This window comes from Danio rerio, chromosome 5 (assembly GCF_052040795.2).
Source record: "Danio rerio strain M-AB ecotype USA chromosome 5, GRCz13ab, whole genome shotgun sequence".
Classification (NCBI taxonomy): domain Eukaryota; kingdom Metazoa; phylum Chordata; class Actinopteri; order Cypriniformes; family Danionidae; genus Danio; species Danio rerio.
Window position 1 is genome coordinate 26,454,892 of NC_141025.1, and position 15,571 is coordinate 26,470,462.

General features: G+C 33.1%; 1 long non-coding RNA gene across 2 annotated transcripts in view; it reads right to left on the reverse strand.

Moving 5' to 3' along the window:
* Positions 1–15,571, reverse strand: part of LOC141385815 (uncharacterized) — a 120,330-nt gene that overhangs the window by 22,968 nt on the left and 81,791 nt on the right. For both annotated transcript variants that reach the window (XR_015491216.1, XR_015491215.1), the window contains exon 3: positions 11,427–11,630. This is a non-coding gene — a long non-coding RNA (uncharacterized LOC141385815). The remainder of the gene's footprint in view (positions 1–11,426; positions 11,631–15,571) is intronic.

The window sequence follows — 15,571 nt, forward strand, 5'->3', positions numbered from 1 at the left end:
ATTGAAACATAATTGAGGGCTTTAGAAATGGATTTTTGTGTGTAAATCTCCATTCCTCTCTTCCCCCAACTCGCTCTTTCTCACTTGCTCTGTCGCTCTTTCTCGTCTCTCATGGGTTGAGATGGTAAAAGCTACAGTCTGGCATACTTTACGATATTTTATTCATGGCTATCAGACACTGTTTTTTTTCTCACTAATGGAAAATCCTTAAGTGACCTTTCACCCTTTTACTGCAGCATGGCTAAAAGTGAAAACCATCAACTATTTTCTGCTATATTCAAATATATATCATATACAGTATATTACAATTCTCTCTATCAACTATTGACTTATCACCTACAATGTTTACAATTTCCTATGGAATCTACAGTAACTTACTGGCTGCAGTTTGTAGCGCAGCAGTCTGTCAGTAACTTACTGTAAATCAATTACAGCAAAAATACTTTATTTACATTTACAGCACAATTTATTGTGCATATGTATTAACAGAATTGTATATCTTTACCGTAAAATATACAGTAATTTTCACAATGCAACTTTAAAACATAGTAACATACTGCATAAACACCCCACAGAAAATTCTGATTATATTACAGTTAAATACTGTGTAATTTACGAAAATGGTTAACTGTGTAGTTGCAGTGCAGTAGTCTACAGTAACCTACTTTAAATTAATTACAGAAAAAATACTGTATTTACATTTACAGCACAATTTATTGTGCTGTATATATATTTGCTGCATTATATATCTTTACTATAAAATATAGAGTAATTTTCACAATGCAACTTCAAAATACATTAACATACTGGGTAACTGCCCTTCAATAAAATGCAGTTCATATTACAGTTACTGTATAATTTACAAAAATTGTTAACTGTGTAGTTAGAGTATCTTTCTGTATATGTATTTACAGCACTGTATATCTTTACTGTACAATATACAGTGTTTTGCACAGTGCAATTTAAAATACAGTTCATATTACAGTTAAATACTAATTTACAAAAAATTTTAACGGTGTATTACTTGGATATTGGTTGCTTCCTTGTATTTATAAAGCACATTCTGCATGATCTTATTCTACATTCCTAATCCTCCCTATCACCTAAACATAATTATTACCTTAAAACCTAATTATTAGCAGAAAATTATAAGTTTATTGAGGTAATAGCCAGAATTGTACCTTAAAATAAAGTGTGACCACATGTAATGTACACAAACAGGAAATAAAATGATAAAATATTTAATGGGAGTATTAATGTTCGTTATTTTTTTTCTGAAAACAAAACATCAGATAATGCAAATAATGCAACATCATCCTTTAGCATCACATATTATTATGCGATTATAATTAAGTAAAAATTATACAAAATGTTTATCTGACATGTTATTAAAATATATAAAACAACATATGTTTATACATACTAAATGTTATTGTCTTTATAGTCTTGTTTATGATTATTGTACTTGATGTATGTAGATACCAAAAAGATTAAAATCAAGTATCATGACCTCTATTATTAACTGTTTTTTTTGTAATCCTAGTGTATCTTATAGTGTATGAAAACTCTTTAATTTTTTTTTAATGAATTTATAATGTATATTTCATATTTTTATTACATCTGAACATTCAACAAAATAATTTAATCATGCAGTCTCATGCATAACATTTGTTTCATTTTCTTATATTCTGCATTATACACATTACATAGAGATATGTCCAGGCAACAACCTAACATCCCATGGTTCCATGCCTTCTGTAACCTGGTGTTAACCACACAGATAAAAAAGAGCGTCTGAATCTGCTTGGCCCAGTGCCTAAACCATGACTCAAATGCAAATGTTCAAGAGAAACAGCTGAAGGGGAAAAAAGCCCTCCATGACCTGTCAAAGCAGATTAACACACGTGGACTACATGTGTCCGTGAGACAGAATATTATTCTCCTGTAACATTCTGTGTGTCTGAATATTAATATTATTTCCCTTCTATCTGAGTGCACACCTCCATGATATAAATAAACATTTGTTCATGCATTAGAGGTTATACAAATTACTTCTATTAAACATTGTAATATAAAGGTCTAAGAACCTTTTGAATTTCAATAATAAATAGAAATGTACATAATTTTTTTCTTCAGAAATGACAAATTTTTAGATTAACAATCAGGGTTATTTCAGCAAATGTGTATTTCTTTCAGGGTTGTTTCAGCAAATGTGTATTTTGTTTTCTAGAAATTAACATATTAGCATGTCTGAAAATGTGTCACCTTTTCATTATTGTATGCAATATATATATATATATATATATATATATATATATATATATATATATATATATATATATATATATATATATATATATTGGAAGAAATGTCATCGGTTGCTACATGAGATGTGCTATTTTTTTCAATTTCTTTAGGTTTACAGTGAATTTAAACAGGGATTTGATTTATTTTTTTCCGACATACAACAGTGTATTTGAAATGAGCATGTGATTAAATCAAAAATTCCTTCTACAGTGACATTCTTGAACGGAAAGAACTCTCGTCCTGAACGCTCTGCCCCTCCCTGCTGTCACCTTGCTAGGCTCCACCCTCTCTAGGGAGCCGCGGGCGCTACTGTCACGTCCCATCATGCATCTCCCACCGTAGCGCAGTTGCCAGGGTAGCTAGCCGTTAGCGGATGTGTGTGTAGGTTTAGAGCTTAGCTGTTAGCGCCAGGTTTAATTATAGATTACAATGAGCTACGAGCATCCACTCTCTTTTACAGCAGGCGTGCTTGGTCATGCATGCACAACCTAGAGCAAAAAATTGCACTGTGTTGTAAAATTGCAAAGGAAGAGAACGTATAAAAACAAAACCTTTGATGTTCTTAGTTTAAACCTCTGTTATGATGGTAATGCAAACCTGTATGGATACATTTTCTTTGACTCACACAGTATAATAGACCAGTGGTTCCCAAAGTGGGGGTCGCTTATTGATTTCTAAAAGTCAAATGAATTTTATTAAACTATTAGAATGACTATATTTTAACCATAACCCACAGAACATAAAAACAGTAGTTATTAATAGTAAAAAAATAACAACATGCAAATAAAAAGCCATCAGCCATTTTTTTTTCATAGGATTGTGTGTATAGGATCAATTAAAAACACAGCTATAGCGTCAGATGCAACAGATTGATTTTATAGCACCAGGTTAAACTTTCTGACACCTTTATGGCAATAAAATACATTACAAATAAATACAGGCCACAATGGAATATTGAGAATGATCTCTGATTAGCGGTCTCCGAAATTAAACCAAGAATAGACTTGTGCTGAAAGCTCTGTGTCCACCAGTCTCATTAGTTGAGCTTAATATTAAATTAAACCAATTTATTAACTGATTATAAAATTATATGGTTGTTAGACTGTTGCATTTTTTGTGTTGTCAATGTGGTCATTTATATATAGACCTATTGAGCAACGTTTGCATATTTGTAATCACCTAGGAGGAATTTTGTGGTCGCGAGTGGCATTGCTATTTTAGGGGTCGTGAGCAGAAAAGTTTGGGAACCCCCAGCCGGATCTTACCAGAAAATGTAAGTATTTTACGTTTTGCCAGTTTAGTGGCTAATTTGTACGAGTTCAGTCATACAAAATTGTACGATTTAAAAAGGGGGCGTTGCACCTAACCCCACCCCTAAACCCAACCGTCATTGGGGGATGAGCAAGTTGTACTAAATTGTACGAATTAGATCGTACGAATTCAAACGAATTAGTCACTTAATCAAAAAGTTACGAATTGCTGTGAGATTGAGTTGGAACCCCTGTTTTAGACTTTTTTTGTTCAACTATTCTTTTCATAATTTAAAAGGTTAGTTGTCCTGAAAATTAACATTTTGTCAACAAATAATGTAAATTCTCAGTCCCTCTGTTCCAAAAAAAGAAAAAAGAAAAAAGAAGTAAAAATTGAATCTACAATAATCAAGCTCTACTGAAGAGATATGGTCACATTGGATTTATTTTTTTAGAAATAAATAGCTTTATTTTGTTGTTTTATGTACATAACAATCTTGGTTTCTAGTGAACTTACAAACAAGATCAAACAAATTTGCTTGTAATGTAAAGACGATCCTCAGTGGTTCTTGCAGAATTTAAAGTAATCAAAAAATGAAAATGTGAACAGCATTTGGTCACCCTCATTTTGAACTATGTTGGAGCAATTAGCATTCATTCATTCATTCATTCATTCATTCATTCATTCATTCATTCATTCATTCCTTTGGCTTAGTTTCTATTTTAGTGGTTGATTTACACAGATGTCCTTCCAGCTGCAACCAAGTACTGGGAAACACACATATACACTCATTCACACATGTTCTTAAACACTATAGTTTATTCAATTCACCTGTAGTGCATGTCTTTGTACTGTGGAGAAAACTGGAGCACTCGGAGGAAACCCACGCGAATATGGGAGGAAGATGCAAACTCCGCACAGAAAAACCAACTGGCCCAGCCAGGGCTCAAACCCAGCAGCCTTCTTGCAGTGAGGTGACAGTGTTAACCACTGATCCACCGTGCCACCCATTGACATTCATAATATAAAAAAAGCTATAATACTAAAATAATAATAATAAACTATAACTACAGTTTAATAATAATAATTATCAAAAATCCTACTACTATGCTTGCTAACAGTTTTCTTTTTTTAATTGTATCATTGCACCGAAGACAGGAATCATCAGACTTCAACAGATCTCAAATAGGATTGGAACAAGTGGAGATTCAGTAGATGCACATTGCTCATTTACCAGTGTAAATAAATATATAATTAATTCATGTCAAAATGAACGATTCACTGATTCAGTTGATCCAAGGCAAGTCTCCAGTAAATGATTCAAATGATCTGGTCAGAACAAATGTTCATTAAACAATTCACTGATTCAAATCTTATGGTGAAAGCAATTTAATCCACAAGTCTGACTCAAAATGAGCCAAGAACAGTAGATAGTAGCTTGAGTTACCAATAATTAAGTTTAATATATTTAAGTCATGTCTGTCAATTCTTTGTGAACTAAATCTGTTGCAAAGTGTGAGCTGTTTAAGCTCATTGTATGAAAAGCTTGAATGTGGACTACTCACGAATTGGACTATAGGTCAATTGTAAAAATGAAACAATGTTCAAATGAACCCAAAGTGAAAGGTTAAGCATATTCCTCACTGCCGCAGCACATATAGATAAACATTTAGTACATTTGCATTGTAATCTTCTTAATACATTTTAAACTTTAAAATGTATTTTACATTGTATAATTACATTTTTCTACACACATCTACAGAGATATAGTTTTTACTTTTTAGGCTAGATGGTATTTTTTACTATTTTCACTTATTTGCACACTTTGATTAAAATTAATTATCTGTAATAAGTTGCTAAAAAATATATTTTTTATAGGTTTTTCCACTTTCAATACTTAAGTACTGTACATTAAAATCAAGTATGTTTGTATTGTGACTCAAGTAAAATTGAAAAGGAATACTTAATACTTTTTACTGGAGAAATATTTTATTTGAGTACTTAATTTGTGGTTAGTACTGTTCCTGGCTGGGCCAGTTGGCATTTCTGTGAGGAGTTTGCATGTTCTTCCCGTGCTCGTGTCCAAAGACATGCGCTATAGGCAGGGGCAGATTTAACCAAAAAGCGAAGTAAGGGGCCGCTTAGGGCCCCAGGAAATCTAAAATATATATATATAGAAGTATAAATTATACCTATAAACTAAATATAAATATCGTTTTCTATCATATTTTATGTGGTGAGAGTCAAATAAAATTTTTATGTAATAAATAATATTTGTTTTTAAATAAAATATAATATTCTTAAAATAATGTAAAGGTATGTAATAATAATATTATAACATCTGCACAAATTTGTCCACCACCCCTAATCATAGAGCATATTTTTAGTTGTAATATTTTTAGTTGTAAATTCATTGAAAGAAAACGAATCATCTAAAATGTAGAGATTGCATTAAGATAAAATGTAGAAAAGAAGTTTAAGTGATACAAAAAAACCTGCTATTTTAGGACTAAAACTTCCCCTAGCTATAGGTGAGTTGGATAAACAAACTTGGCCTTAAGCCTCATTCACACTACGAGCAACTCGCATTGGCAAAGCGACAAGTGACTTCAGGTGACCTCCATCTACGTGAGCGACAGCGACCGTTGGCAACCAGGTGGTTGTGTCGAGCGATGTGACAAAGTTGAAAATCATTAAACCCTATGCGAATGAAGAGCAACTTTCTTGAGCGACAGCCAACAGTAGCATCAGTAGAGCTCACGTGATCCTCTCTCAGCTCGCTCAGAGGTCGGATGTATTCTCTGTGCTGTAGACCTACACAGATCTGTGTTTGCAGCAGGTCTCCACCCAGAGCGTCAGGCAGATACAAAGTCACTGCTAGTGTGAATGAGACATTAGTGTGTGAGAGTGTGTAAATGCGAGATTGTATGGGTGTTTCCCAGTACTGGGTTGCGGCTGGGAAGGGCATTCGCTGCGTAAAACATTTGCCAGAATACTTGGTAGTTAATTTCGCTGTGGTGACCTCTGATAAATATGGGACTAAGTCAAAGGAAACTGAATGAATGAATGAATGAATGAATGAATGAATGAATGAATGAACGAATGAATGAATGAATGAATGAACGAACGAACGAACGAACGAACGAATGAATGAATGAATGAATGAACGAATGAATGAATGAATTTGTGTACTTCATCTACCACTGAATTAGAAGTTTAAATCAAATTTCAAACTGACTTTAATGGTAATTAAAACCATTACTTCTTATTCTTCAAATACCCCACTCCCCAAACCAAAATCAGAATTAAACTAATTCAGCTTTGAAACAACATGAAGATGAGTAATGATGAGTAATGAACCATTTCTTTAAGCACAATTCATTAGAATACAGTAAACTCATCCATCCGCATCTCATCTCTGTTCAGTCTCCACGCATCCTCAAAATACAGGTCTATCATTCTCTTGTTTGCCCACATTAGATTTGCCCTCTAACACTCCAGCGTAAAGTCCCCACCCCCAAGACCACCATTAAACTTTAAGACCTCAAGCAGACCATGCATATTTCATTCGGCATTTTGCAAACAAAGACTAAATAAAATATAGATAAAACAGAGGTCTGAGCCCCTGCGTGTGTAAGCGAATCCCTCGTACCCTCTCAGTCTTGTCTCTTTTCCTCGTGTCTATCAGCATATGAGTAATGTGGGTTCAGAGGTAGCCGTCCAGCGTTGTTCAAGCAGAGGAACATTGTATTGCTCGCTCACGACGAGCCGCTGAGCTGCCACACTGACGCCTATTACATGCATCAGCCATTGTGCACCATTATTTCTGAGATGCATTTATATAATTTGTCTGTCCATTAATAGACAATAACACACAGGCCTTAGCGGAGCAAATCATATAATCACTGTGTAGAAAAGAGTTTCCATTATGTTTCAGAGAGATGAAAAACAGAGAGAGAAAGACAGGGGGGAAAGAGAGACAACCCTGGGGGGTTCGTATTGCTCTCATCTTCTATTGAGTATAAAACAGCTACTGTTTTTACAAAACTAACAGTTAATAATAGAGGTCATGATGCTTGATTTGAATCTTTTTGGTATCTACAGCTAATTTAAAAAAAATAATTCCGTTGTGAATAGGTTGAGAGAGTTAATGGTAGAAAGCATGCTATGAAGTTTATTCTCATATTTGTGCACATAGTTAAAAGCAGATGAGAATGGGGAATCATAATCTCTATTTTTTCTAGTACCACGAAGGCCAGTATCACTTATATTTGTTTGGATCTCTCTATTAAAAGACAGACTCATAATTTAATTATGGCCTCTAAAAATTAAAAGGCCATTATCAAATTATCAAAATGTGGTTTTCATTAACCACTATTATAGAAAATGATCAGTCGTTTTTCAGCTTCTGTACTGCAAAAGTACTACAAAAACCTACTGGGCATCTACTCATGTTCAGGATAGAGAACACAAACAGGGATATTATTATTATTATTATTATTATTATTATTATTATTATTATTATTATTATTATTGGAATGTTACTGTCACTGAAAAAAATATTCAAAAATGATTCCTTGGATTTACTAAAAAATGTAGGTTAAGTGATCGTAAACAATTTATTTGGGCTGAAGTTTAACAAACTATTTCAGTTGAACATTACTAAATTTAATTTGTTTGTTTAAATTCAACAGATAAATTGTTTGCAACACTTATGCAGAAAAAAAAATTCCTGTGTATAGTAGCTAAATTAGAAATAAAACTAAAAGTAAAAATCATTAGTGCTAACTTTTTAAAGTCACTCTACTAATTTCTAATGGAGTACTCCGGTATGAACCAACAAACAAAATAAATGATCATCTGTTAATGAACATATTGTTCAACACTCTGTGCATCATTGTTTTTGAATATCATTGTGTTTTCTGTCATGGTTTACTAATGTAAGCAAGGGTTATGATGACCTTGACAATGAGCAAACTTACTAGTTTAGAATGGAAAAATGTTCAGTCAGCAATTAAGGTTGACAATTGAGGATATGGTCTTATATATGTACATACATACAGTGAAGTCAGAATTATTAGCCCCCCTGAATTATAAGACCCCGTTATTTCTAAACATAATAGTTTTAATAACTTATTAACTGATTTATTTTATTTTATGATGAGAGTAAATAATATTTTACTAGATATTTTTAAGACACTTCTATACAGCTTAAAGTGACATTTAAAGGCTTAACTATAGGTTAATTAGGTTAACTAGGCAGGATAGGGTAATTAGGCAAGTTATTGTATAACAATGTCTTAAAACAAATCTTAAAATGGTTTCTAAAAAAATTTAAAACTGCTTTTATTATAGCCGAAATTATATATCTATCTCTTTATATATATATATATATATATATATATATATATATATATATATATATATATATATATATATATATATATATATATATATATATATATATATATATACATACATACATACAGCTGAAGTCATAATTAATAGCCCCCCTTTGAATTTTATTTATTTTTTTGTCTTTTTTAAATATTTCCCAAATTATGTTGAACAGAGCCAGGAAGTTTTCACAGTATGTCTGATAATATTTTTTTTTGTTCTAGAGAAAGTCTTATTTGTTTTATTTCAGCTAGAATGAAAGCAGTTTTTATTTTATTTTTTTTAAACACCATTTTAGGGATTAAATTATTAGCCCCTTAAAGCTTTTTTTTTTTTTTTTTTTTTGATAGTCTACAGAACAAACCATCATTATACAATAACTTGCCTAATACTCTTATTACACTGTGGCAGTAATTTTTGGTGTATGTTTTCATGGTGGATTGTGGCTATCTACATTCTGTTTTGTTCATAGTTAAAGTAACTATACTTCTTTCCTGGAGAGATTGTGAAATAAACATACCTTGACTAAACAGGTTTATGGTTAATAAACCAAGAGTTTAAAGTTTAGCAGATTATAAATTAACCTTGCTTTCTGGTTGATCTAAAGCTTTGTAATGCACTTAAAGGGATAGTTCACCCCAAAAATGAAGATTCTGCCATCACTTACTCTATTTGTTCCAAACCTATTTGAGATTCTTTACTCTGTTGATATTGACTTTCTACCAGTAGCCATTGACTTCCATAGTATTTCCAGCATTCCTGAAAATAATTTTGTTTTTGTTCAGCACAAGAAAGAATCTCAAACAGGTTTCTAACCACTTGAGTGAGAGTACATTTTTGTTTTTGGCTGAACTATACTTTTAGTTAGTAAAATTTAAGATGCGCCAATAGGATTGTATTAGTTATTGTTAGTTAACATGAACAGACAATGAACAATACATTTGTTAAAGTATTTGTTCATGTTAGTCAATGAAAATAGTTCATTGCTAATGCTAACTCATGGTGTATTAACTAATGTTATCAAGCATGAGTTTGGATGTTAATGATGCATTAAATAACCATTGTTTATAATTAGCTCATGTTAGTGAATACATTAACTAATAAAACCCTGAAGTGTGACAATATAATCCAATAAAATTAAATCCAATGTATATGTACAGCTGATGAAAATATAATGAATAAATATTAAAAATTGATGAATGGATGTACAGACCATAATACTGCATAAAAATAATATTAGACCTCAAACTAAAAGCATGCCTGTTCCGAGAGTCTCACAGCCTGTAGTAATACTAATACTACAGTCTATGTGTGACTCAGACTACAAACTGATCAGACCCTGTCAGAATCATGAATGACCTTCGTCTCTCGGACAAGACTGAACATGCCAAAGAGGCCCACAGCAATGACACACGCTTCTCCAAGACATTGTTTGTCCATGTATACTGTACATACTGTAACAACTGTCTATATAAATCTCCTTTAATAATTAATGGCTGATGTCAAATGTTAAAGACCAAGCATTTCTTTTGTTTTGCAGACTGATGTTTTTCTTGCTGAACCCACAGAGGACCAGCTCTGAAAAATAAACTACTCTTTATAATTCATGGCTTTCTTGATTACAGATGTCCTCACAAATGATGAAAGCCAAATGTCTGACAACAGTGCTTTATTGTGATTGTTACTGCAAGAGAAAACCTGGATTAAAACCATTAAAACCAATCACACACTATAGCAGCCTTTTGAAGCACTCGATCAGACAACCTCTTCAATCAGCAGGGAATATCTAGTGAGTAATAACATGAATGTACTTGAAGGCTATATTGTTTTCCCCTCACAAAATAGTAATTTTCTCTTGTCCTACTTATTTATACTTAGCCCCCTTTTGATTATTTCTTTCTTTTTTTAATATTTCCCAAACTATGTTTAACAGAGCAATGAAATTTTCACAGTATGTCTGATAATATTTTTTCTTCTGGAGAAAGTCTTATTTGTTTTATTTCAGCTAGAATAAAAGCAGTTTTGAATTTTTTAAAACACATTTTAAGATCAAAATTATTAGCCCTTTAAGCTATATATATATATATATATATATATATATATATATATATATATATATATATATATATATATTGATAGTCTACAGAACAAACCATCATTAAACAATAACTTGCCTTATTACCCTAACCTGCCTAGTTCACCTTATTAAGCCAGTTAAGCCTTTGAATGTCACTTTAAGCTGTATAGAAGTGTCTTGAAAAATATCTAGTCAAATATTATTTACTGTCATTATGGCAAAGATAAAATTTATCTGTTATCAGAAATGAGTTATTAAAACTATTATGTTTAGAAATGTGTTTAAAAAAATCTTTTTTTCTATTAAACAGAAATTGGGGAAAAATAAACAGGGGGGCTAATAATTCTGACTTCAACTGTAAATATATATGTGGTGCAGTAGGTATTGCTGTTACCTCACAGCAAGAAGGTCGCTGGTTCGAGCCTCGGCTCAGTTGGCATTTCTATGTGGAGCATGCATGTTCTTCCTGCGTTCGCGTGGGTTTCCTTCGAGTGCTCCGGTTGCGGCTGGAAGGGCATCCGCTGCATAAAAACTTGCTGGATAAGTTGGCGGTTCATTCCGCTGCATGTGGCAACCCCAGATTAATGAAGGGATTAAGCTGACAAGAAAATAAATGAATGAATAAATGAATGAATGAATGAATTAATATATGATGATTTAAAGTGGAATCAATCAGTAAACTCAATGTTTAAGTTAAATATTTTTTACTTGGAATTAACTTACAGCTGCACACATTCTCACGTTGAGTTTGCACATTTCCGCCCCTGTACGCCATGTTTATAAATGTGACCCCAGGTCTTCAAGATGCAAATTTACTATGGGCATTACAAGATAATGGCATTATTTAGCAGCACAACAAATAAAGTGTTTTTGCAGCTTCATATGATTACAGTTACTTTACAGTTACTTTACTTTTTTTTGGTTCCTTTTTCTTTTGGACTTTGAAAATCTCTGGACTGTTGCTGTCTCTTAGATTTAAAATATCATAAGTTGTGTTCTGAAGATGAACAATGGTCTCAGGGGGTTAACGACATAAGGGGAACTAATAATAAAGGAAGTTTCATTTTTGTGTGAACTAACTCTTTAAGATCACTTTTGTGTTTTTCTTGCCTTTGGGCAGCCATGATTTATACTCTGGGTTAGTTAACTTTAAGAGTTATTGTGCAAATGTAGAAATAAGTCATTAGCACGAGTCTCAAATTGTAGTGCAGAGCAAGAACGGAGACAGCATTAGTTTTACCAAAAAACACTGCAAATGTTATTGATTTTATTAGATATGTGCAGTGTTTGGAAAGCTCGACTTTTAACAGAGCAAAGTTTGTGTTTTAACAAAGAGACACAACAGAGCACTGGTGGAGGAATGTGAATGTGTGTATGCATGAGATTGTGTTTGTGTGTGTTTGTTGTGGGGGTGAAGGGAGGAAGTGGGTGTGGCTCTGCCTCTCACTGTCATCCAGATCATGATTATTATGTTGGCAGGATCTAAAAGATTAGACACATCAATAGTTTATGACTCTGTAGAGAGTCTCACTCAATTCCCACATCTATAAATTACTAAACAGGGGCATTTACATCTCTGTTTCTCAACAAACTTCTTTATCTGCTTCTTTCCCTCTGTTCTTTTCCTCTCTGTTCTTTGCTTTTGCTTTTATTTTTAAAACTAACGTCCCCATGAACTATTCAAACTTTTAAAGTGATATTTAACCTTACTGCAGGGCAAATCTGTAATATGCAATGTAGTTAACGGCCCTCTTAAAAGCAGGGGGTAAAAAAAAAAAAAACATATCACTGTAAAAATGTAAGCACCTAAAAAGAAAGACATCATTAATAGATGTGGTCTGCCGATACACATGAATAATGCAGCTTTTATATTCAAGAAAATTACAAACTATACCCATCGGGGAAGAATGGAGGGGAATCATTAACTGCAAACTAGAACCTTTGCACAAATCCAGCAAATTTTTAATAATTTATCCACATAAACAAATAACACATGAATAAAGAATATTTTTAAAAGAAGATTATTCTGCCACCCAAGCCACAGGAGCTGCGCTCGCTTCACTTTCTGTACAACTTTTGGCATCTAGGGATCGCAAAAAGGTGGAAATTAATAGATAAATAATTAAAAAACAAAGTTTAGATTGAGCATTATTCAAATCAAAATAGTTAACTTTGCCTTATTAAGTTTGCCAGAGTTTTATGTCCCATTGTGTATAAAATCCCTTTTGTCAGAGATCTTCCATTCAGCCCTGCGGAAACCTTTCAATACTTTCATAAACTTTATACGGTACAAGAAAGTTTTGTTCAACTTATATCTAAATGTTTGGAAGACAACGTTTCAGCTTCTGCATTGTCATTACAGGAATAGAACGAGTATTTAAACAGGAGAAAACACAGCTTAATGGATTTTTCAAACCACTATAAAAAAAAAAGCAGCCTGAAAATGATGGGACTTTATGATAGGAAATAAAAGTCTGAGGTTGACGGTAATCCATCACTTTGAATCCGAACCCATCAGTGCAAATAACCGGATCAGATCTGCAATACAAGACACTAAAGCACTACTCTAATATCTAGACAACAAACAATGCGTGATTCCGATGTAAAGCTCCTGTTAATCAAACATTCCTCAAAATCTTCTGCTCTCAATTTATAAATGCTGTACATAAAGAAACCAAAAACATTGGCTGTGTCCAAAATCGCATACTTCCATACTATATAGTATGCTAAAACAGTATGCAAGCCAAGTAGTACGTCTGAATTCACAGAATTCGGAAAACAGTATGCGAGAAGTATGACCTACTACTTCCAGCGAGATCCTGAAGTGTGCATCCGATGGATGTTACGCTATCCCATGATGCCATGTGAGAGAATTCATAATTGTGACGAAATGTAACCCACGTGGGTGGGTGGGTCACATGATTATGACAAAATAGCAGATATAGTATGTCCAAGTTCCATTCATACTACTTATATTCATACTGTATAGAACATACTTTTTTAACTGTTGAGTGGTAAATTCTAATTGAAATGCAGTACCTACTGAGAAGGCGATTTCAGATGCAGCCATTGTCAAAAAATTCTGTTACTTCAGTGATCTTCCATTCAGCCCTGCAGAAACCTTTTGATGGTAATAAACTTTATACGGGGTAAGAAAGTTTTGCTCAACTCATATCTAAATGTTTAAAAGACTTCTGCATTGTCATTACAGGAACAGAACGAGTATTTAAACAGGAGAAAACACAGCTTATTGGATTTTTCAAACCACTATAATAATAGCAATCTGAATATAATGGGGCTTTATGATAGGAAATAAAAGTCTGAGGTTGACGGTAATCCATCACTTTGAATCCGAACCCATTAGTGCAAATAACCGGATCAGATCGGCAATACAAGACACTAAAGCACTACTCTAATATCTAGACAACAAACAATGCGAGATTCCGATGTAAAGCTCCTGTTAATCAAACATTCCTAAAATCTTCTGCTGTGAAGTATCAATTCATAAATACTTTGTGTGATGATGATATGTGTGTAGTGCAGGTCGGGTCATCCTCCGGTGTGATGAATGGCGGTCACATTGGAGTCAGCTTCACACAACCTTGATTTCCTGCTGTGTTTCGGACACATGGGAAATCAAGGGCATTCATCAGCTGCAGTTAAACACACTGTCAATTATGTGTGCCAGTATGTGGGTGTGTGTTTGTGAGGGGGGGAAGGGTGTGGGGAGATGTCCCGCGGCGCTGATACCGGAGCGCCCATCGAGATGCACTTACTAACTGGAAATGACCAACCGAGTTGAAACGCACATTACACTTGATCAAATCATGCAAAATTTAGATTAAAGGTTGAGCGTTTCACTGTTGATACAAGAGTAAAATAAAAATAAAAAAAATTCTGTCTTAGCTAAAGAAAATAAATAAATAAATAGATAGATAAATAAATAAATAAATAAATATAAGTTACTTTTTAACATTTCAACATTAAAAGTTGTAAGAGATCAAGGTCCTGCAATCTAAAATAAAATATGAAAAATAGTTTATTAACTTTTTTACAGTGCACTGATGAGTAAACATAAACAGAAGTTCAACCATACCCACTTGACATGAGACCTTCATTGGTTGTAATGAAAGTTCGAACAAGCTGTATGATGCACAGAAACAAACATCATTGGTTTTCGTGCATCAAGCATGATTGAACTTGCAGTACAGTATATGACTAAATTAGAATGCTGTTTACTAATCAATGTTTATATAAAAAATATAAAATAAGTCATTTGTTCTTTCAAATACTGTAACTTTTAAAGTTATTTAAATGAGTTTTGTGTCAATGGAGAGACAGAAGTATATTAGATTGTGTTTGTGCTCCAGAGACAAACTAAAGTCTTTCACGTTTGGGTGAACTAACCCTTTAATTCTCCTGTTAGCGAGATTCACACTGCAAGTCTCATATTCCTCTGGGTCATTTCCTCCTCTTATCCTTCAGTGTCTCCCAAAAAACCCACAGCATTTACATAATTCAAACAAGAATTTTTTTTTT